The sequence below is a fragment of the Sapajus apella genome, unplaced genomic scaffold (assembly GCF_009761245.1).
Source record: "Sapajus apella isolate SASKATOON/1434 unplaced genomic scaffold, GSC_monkey_1.0 scaffold11, whole genome shotgun sequence".
Lineage (NCBI taxonomy): Eukaryota > Metazoa > Chordata > Mammalia > Primates > Cebidae > Sapajus > Sapajus apella.
Genome location: NW_022436951.1, coordinates 8,903,572 through 8,909,571, shown reverse-complemented (window position 1 = coordinate 8,909,571; position 6,000 = coordinate 8,903,572). Strand labels below are relative to the sequence as shown.

At 42.7% G+C, this 6,000-nt stretch overlaps 1 protein-coding gene across 2 annotated transcripts in view; it reads right to left on the bottom strand.

Annotated features, from left to right (window-relative positions):
* Positions 1–6,000, bottom strand: part of ADAMTS12 (ADAM metallopeptidase with thrombospondin type 1 motif 12) — a 362,056-nt gene that overhangs the window by 3,224 nt on the left and 352,832 nt on the right. The window lies entirely within an intron of this gene.

Below are 6,000 nucleotides of genomic sequence, written 5' to 3'. Positions count from 1 at the left end.
GTTTTAACCCCTGAGTGTCGGGGTGCTGTGCTGTGCAGTATTGCTGTCGCAGTAGCTGAATGCAGGGTTTTCCGTGCTTCACTACATTTAATCTCTACAGCACTGCTAGCAAACAAGCATTTTTTTCCATTTCACAAACCACAAAAGTAAGGCCTCAAGTACTCAAGAGCTTGTACAAGGTTGTCCAGCTGATAAATGGCATGGCCCGATCTGAACACAGGCAGTCTTAACGCTAGAGCTCATGCTCTCATCAATCATACTATTCAGTGTCAAGCCAACCATCAGTCAGCAAAGTAACCAGTGCTTCCAGAACGAGTGAGGGATACAGACGTGTAAACTGTGATCACCGCCCTCCAGAACTTTACCACGTAGATGAAGGCAGGTGACATGTACAAATAATTCCCAGAGTACGTATACAATTAGTCATCTGAGTTCTAACCCTTGTTCTCCTCTAATTAGCTCTGGGCAAGCATGTCCCTTAATTTTCTTGGCCTTGCTTTTCTCATACACGAGTCAGGGAACGATACTGGGTTGCTTAGGGATTGAATGATACTCCACACTGGGTTGAACGATACTCCACACACTTGTATGGGTGGTACTCAGATGGCAACTGGCCCACAGGTCCTGGATCTGAAAGAAATTCAATCTGATGTTTTTGTCTAGAAAGTGAAATTGTTTTATGCTTCCCTTGAATGCCTCTTGGAGCTCTCATCTTTCTTTCTCTTTTACAGAGAAAATATATTCATTGTTCTGAAGAAAAGCACTTTCATAAACAGGCCACTGTCCTTTGTAAATAGAATAGCCAGGAAAGGTAGAAATGGAAATAACAACCTCTCCATCCCGAATCTGTGACAGTATCTTTGCCTCTCTATGCTTTTTTCACTTTTAGATCATAAAGGCAAAAAACACTTTTTATCTCCTCAGAACTCCGTATTCTCTCAATTGTGCCTTATTTTTGTGAAGAAATGAATGTTTTCTGTTAGCTTCCAGAGTGTCGCTTGGTGCTCAAGTTGTAAGTGCTCTTAGGAATTGGTAACATAATGCTCCTAGAACCCAGAACCTCAGTCTTCATCTTTCTTCCTTCAGGCCTCTTTTTTAAGCCTCTTACAAAAACCCAGCCTCTCTTAAAACCCCACAGGAAATTGCCTGACACCTTTGGAAGTTTCAGAGAGAGTACATGTTTCTGTTTTTTGCGATAGAGTCTCCCTCTGTTGCCCAGGCTGGAGTGCAGTGGCCCGATGTCGGCTCACTGCAAACTCTGTCTCCTAGGTTCAAGTGATTCTCCTGCCTCAGCCTCTTGAGAAGCTGGGATGACAAGCATGCGCCACCATGCCCTGCGAATTTTTTGTATCTTTAGTAGAGACGGGGGTTTCACAATCTTGGTCAGGCTGGTCTTGAACTCCTGACCTCAAATGATCTGCCTGCCTGGGCCTCCCAAAGTGTTAGGATTACAGGCATGAGCCACTGCGCCTGGTCTTGTTTTTCTTTTTGTTTTACAATTTCTCCTCAAAATCCAACTTCAGAGAGTACGTGTTTTGACCAAGCATGCCTCTTGTGGGTTATCCCTTCAAGCTCTTCATCTCCCACATCCCAGCAGAGGAGTGGGTGTTCTTCATGGAGCCTGAGCTGTACATGTGTGTGCTCCTGATCGGAACAAGGCAAGGCTTTCTTCCCAGGCTCTGGGAAGCCCACTGGCAGGGTAGTCTAAGTATCACACAGCCGCCCCAGTTTCTTAGCCAGCCTCTCCTGAAGTCTCTGTGGATGGAGGCTGGAGAGGGTACAGGTGGGGCGGCTCTTTGCCCCACAGTCTTGTTGCTGTGAGTCTGTGAGTGCTCTGGGGCTGCTGTCCAGGAGAAAGACAGAGGAAGCAGGAGGCTCAGCTGGCAGCCACTGTTCCACAGAGCTTCTTCTGGCAGCACGTGAGTCCTCTCTGTCTCCACCTCCGAACAGGTGCTATTGTGCTACACACTCAGACACAGCATCACGCTCTCCAGAACTGCTCTGTAAATGGAGTGTGAGCCTTTTCTACTAAGGACTAAAGTTCGAGCTCTCAAAAGTGTCTGCCATAATAAAAAGGACCTCTAGGAGGCCCCAAAGTCTTTGCCCCTGTTGTGGGTTGAACTGTATGGATCCTTTGAAATGTACACCAGAGTTGAAGTTCTCACCCTTTGTATCTCTGAATGCGATCTGATTTGGAAATAAGATCTTGGCAGATAGAATTATGATGTCAATTAAGATGAGGTCCCTCTGAATTAGGGTGGGCGCTTCATCCAACACCAGTGGTGTTTTATAAAAAGAGAAGAGACACAGAGACAGATACACACACAGAGGAGGAAAAGCCATGCTAAGACACAGACACGGAGAGGCAAGATCGCCACGTGGTAATGAAAGCAGAGACTGGAGTTCAGTTTTTGTAAGCCAAAGAACGTCAGTGATGACTGGCAACCACCAGGAGCCAGGAGAATGACTGTGGTCCTGTCAGTACCTTGATTTTGGACTTCTAGCCTCCAGAACTGGGAGGGGATAGATTTCTGTTATCTTTGGTCACTTAGTTTATGATAGGTTTGCTAATGGCAGCATGAATATGTGTGCTTGTAGTCGAGGAAGCTAATACACCCCTTTTTCCATGAAATTAGAAAAAACACAGATACAAGTTATTAAGCAGTTACCACATACTAGGCAATGTTTGATATATACTATACCATTTGATTGTCGCAGAAATCAATAGTGTGGGTGTGTCTATTCTTTTAGTAACTGAGGGTTCCAGAGAAGCTTAGCAATTGACCCAACATCACACAGCTGGTATACAGATGGTGCTGCTGGAAATTAAATGTTGTCTCAATAGCTCCCAAGCTTTGCCTCAGAGAATGAATCTCTTGGACAGTTGACAGGGCAGGAGAAGATCACATGAATAGGTCTTCTCCGACCAGAACATTTTCTTTGGCTCAACACAGGAGGTCCACTTGTCAGGTTAGGTCAATGCCCAAATGACTGAAAGAGACTCAACCAAGCCTGGAATCCTCACATGCTCTTGGAAACCATGAGATCAAGAGCCTTGCTTTTCAATAGTCCATGGAGCCTGGATACATGCCATGTTCTGGAACCCCACTGTTTGAGAGTGGCGGACCGGAAGGAAGAGTGGAGGATGAGAGTGGCCTACAGTGGCAGTCTGTGTTCCAGGACTATGTTTAGCAGATCATTTAGATGATGACTGTGAGCCCAACATCATGACAGGGCTTGATTACATAAGCTCTCCCTATTGCTGTGAAACAACAAAGGCTTGTTGCGTTCATCAGTCAACTGGATTCCACTTCCAAAGTACACGCAATGCTTATAATTATGGGCAACTTGGAGGGGAGATCCCAATTTGCCTCTGCCGGTTCAACAGAAACAACATTTGGAAACTTAAAGGGACGGTTATTACGCCTGTGTCTTTGTTGTCAGCTGTGTTATCAGGCGATAATATTTTGTTCACCAAAGAAGCTTGAAAAACAATTTTAATGTTGTTGACAAGCACAGTTTCCATGACTTTGGGCTCTTTGAGGCCAAGAACTATCTTACTTATGTCTTTATCCTCAGCTCTTAGCACTTCTCTGAGACAGCTTGTGATCAATAATATTTTGTTGAATAAGTGAATGAATGAGATCCTATTCATCTGGCAGAATATCCTTTAGTAGAAAATTTACCGACTTAAATGTTCATTTATATCAATATCGGATCTAAGTACTATTTCTGTTTTTTTTTTCCTGCCTTTTCTACCCCTCCTCAAATTAAAAACAATAGCAGCAGCAACAACAACATCAAAACCACCCCAGGAATAGTAGGCTTAAAGGTTTTGCTTTTGCTTTTTAATCAATATGAATATAATGCTGAGAATAAAGCTGATACTCGGTAAATGAATTTTCTTGATTTTTTTTCCCAAGTAGATACGTGGAAAGGGTTTTGTAGGCCCTAATATGGAAATAGTAGTTCCAATTTAGATTTTAAGTCATGAAAACTTCAGTTGGTTTCTAAAAGAAGTAAAATGACATGGAGGAAACCAAACCTTACATGAATTCATACCTGATATTACAAAATATACTTAAGAGTATGTTATATTTGTTGAGACAGCTGACTGACAAGAATCTGGGCATTGAATGAATGAATATTTTCAAAGAATTTTAGAGAATTATATGTGTCAGCGTGGGTGGCTGGTTTCTTAAATTAAGGAATTTCTCACAACTGCTCTTTCATTCCTCTTCTATGCAAGTAGCATGGCTCTGCCTTCAAAAGAAGCTAGTAATTAACTTTTGTTGCCCTGATAATTGTCAGTGAGTGGAACTCATTGTTAAGCACATCAATTGCCAGCCAACTATTGGTCACCGTCTCTTCTGTGTGAAATTTCAAGATGGAAACTGCCATTTATGCATTTAACTCTGTTTTGATTATTGAAGACTGTATTGTCCAGCAATAGGACAGTTAAAGACAACCTACATATAATTCAAAATAACACGCCCTAACACTAGGCATGATCAAATAGTGGCTACTTCAGTTATATAAAAAATAACACAACATAGAAGGGATTCTATAGCCTCAACAATTTAAAGTATAGTACCCTAGAAGGTGATGAAATGAAAGGAAAAGAGTCTCAAATTGGTGCCTTGGTCTAGAACCAGGTGCTTCTCAAACTTATATATGCATGTGAATCACCAGGGATCTTGTTAAATGAAGATTCTAATTCAGTAGTTCTAGAGTGAGGCCTGAGAGCCTCAATCTCCCAGGAGATGCCAATTCAGCTGGTCCAGAGACCACATTTTGAGAAGCAAGAGTCTGGAAGACATTAATAACACCTTTGAAAATGAGCTCTAGGTAGCTTCTTCTGGAATTTCAAGTACGGCCAGTGAAAGCCACCCTTAAGCGCAAGTCAGTAAGAAGCTACATGTGATAATCATACCTAAAGCATTTCCTTGCTCAGTGCATTTTGATCAGGGTTTCCAGACCAGATCTCTCTCCTGAACTCCACGCCTGTATAGCAAACGAATCACAGGACACCCCTCCTAAATGGTTTACAGACTCCTTAACAAACAAGTTCCAAACAGAACTCATTACCTTCCTTGTTTCCCAAGCCCCTGTTGGGCTTCCTCTCTCAGCGCATGGTAGCTTCATCTACTCAGCTGCCCAAGTCAAAAATATGGGCATTAGCCTTTCTCTCCCTTCTCCTGGCATGAAGGGCTATCAAATTTTTCTTTTAATGAGCTCCTGAATATACTCTTCTATCTGTTTTTAATTTAACGTTGAAAGTTTACATGTCAATGAAGCCCAAACTATCAGTTTAACAGACCTTACAGGTCATGGCTGAACCCACTCAGCCTATAGGAGCTCCTTTGTCTCTCACACAGAGAGTCTCCTGCAAATTCACTTCTCCTGGGGTAGCCCTTGGCCAATGGCTGGAGAGCGTGGGAGTGTGGATGTCCAGCTTGTTGACTCAGGAGCAGACAACTTGGGGGTGTAACTTGTCCTCTGGAGCTGCCTGCAGGACTGGGCTGAAGCTAGGACTCAGGTTTCTCAGAAGGCATCATGGCTGTGTCTCCTCCCTTTTCCATTTGGCTTCTTTCTCTCCCTTAATGATCTTCCCTGGAAATATTTACTTAATGAATCCCTTGCACACACATTTTCACCCGAGCCTGCTTCTGAGGAACCTGGCCTAAGACAATGGTACTAGATTTATAGAGAGGACTATTTCACAATTGACTGGGTTCCCGAGAAAGGCTGGGATATCTCTCAAGACATCTTTGAAAGCATGGAAGTAATTCTCATCCATGTTGGATGACATCAATGTACACATGCTTAGAGATAGAAAATGGTATTTTATGATAGTCAATACATAATAATAATAATAGAAAAATGAATGGGATACTTTCTCAAGAGTTAATATTCAAACCTCACCAAATCAGAGAGCTTATTCCCAGGGTTACTGGTTTGCCTTTTTAAATTAAGAGTCTCTGTTCAGTAAAAGAAATG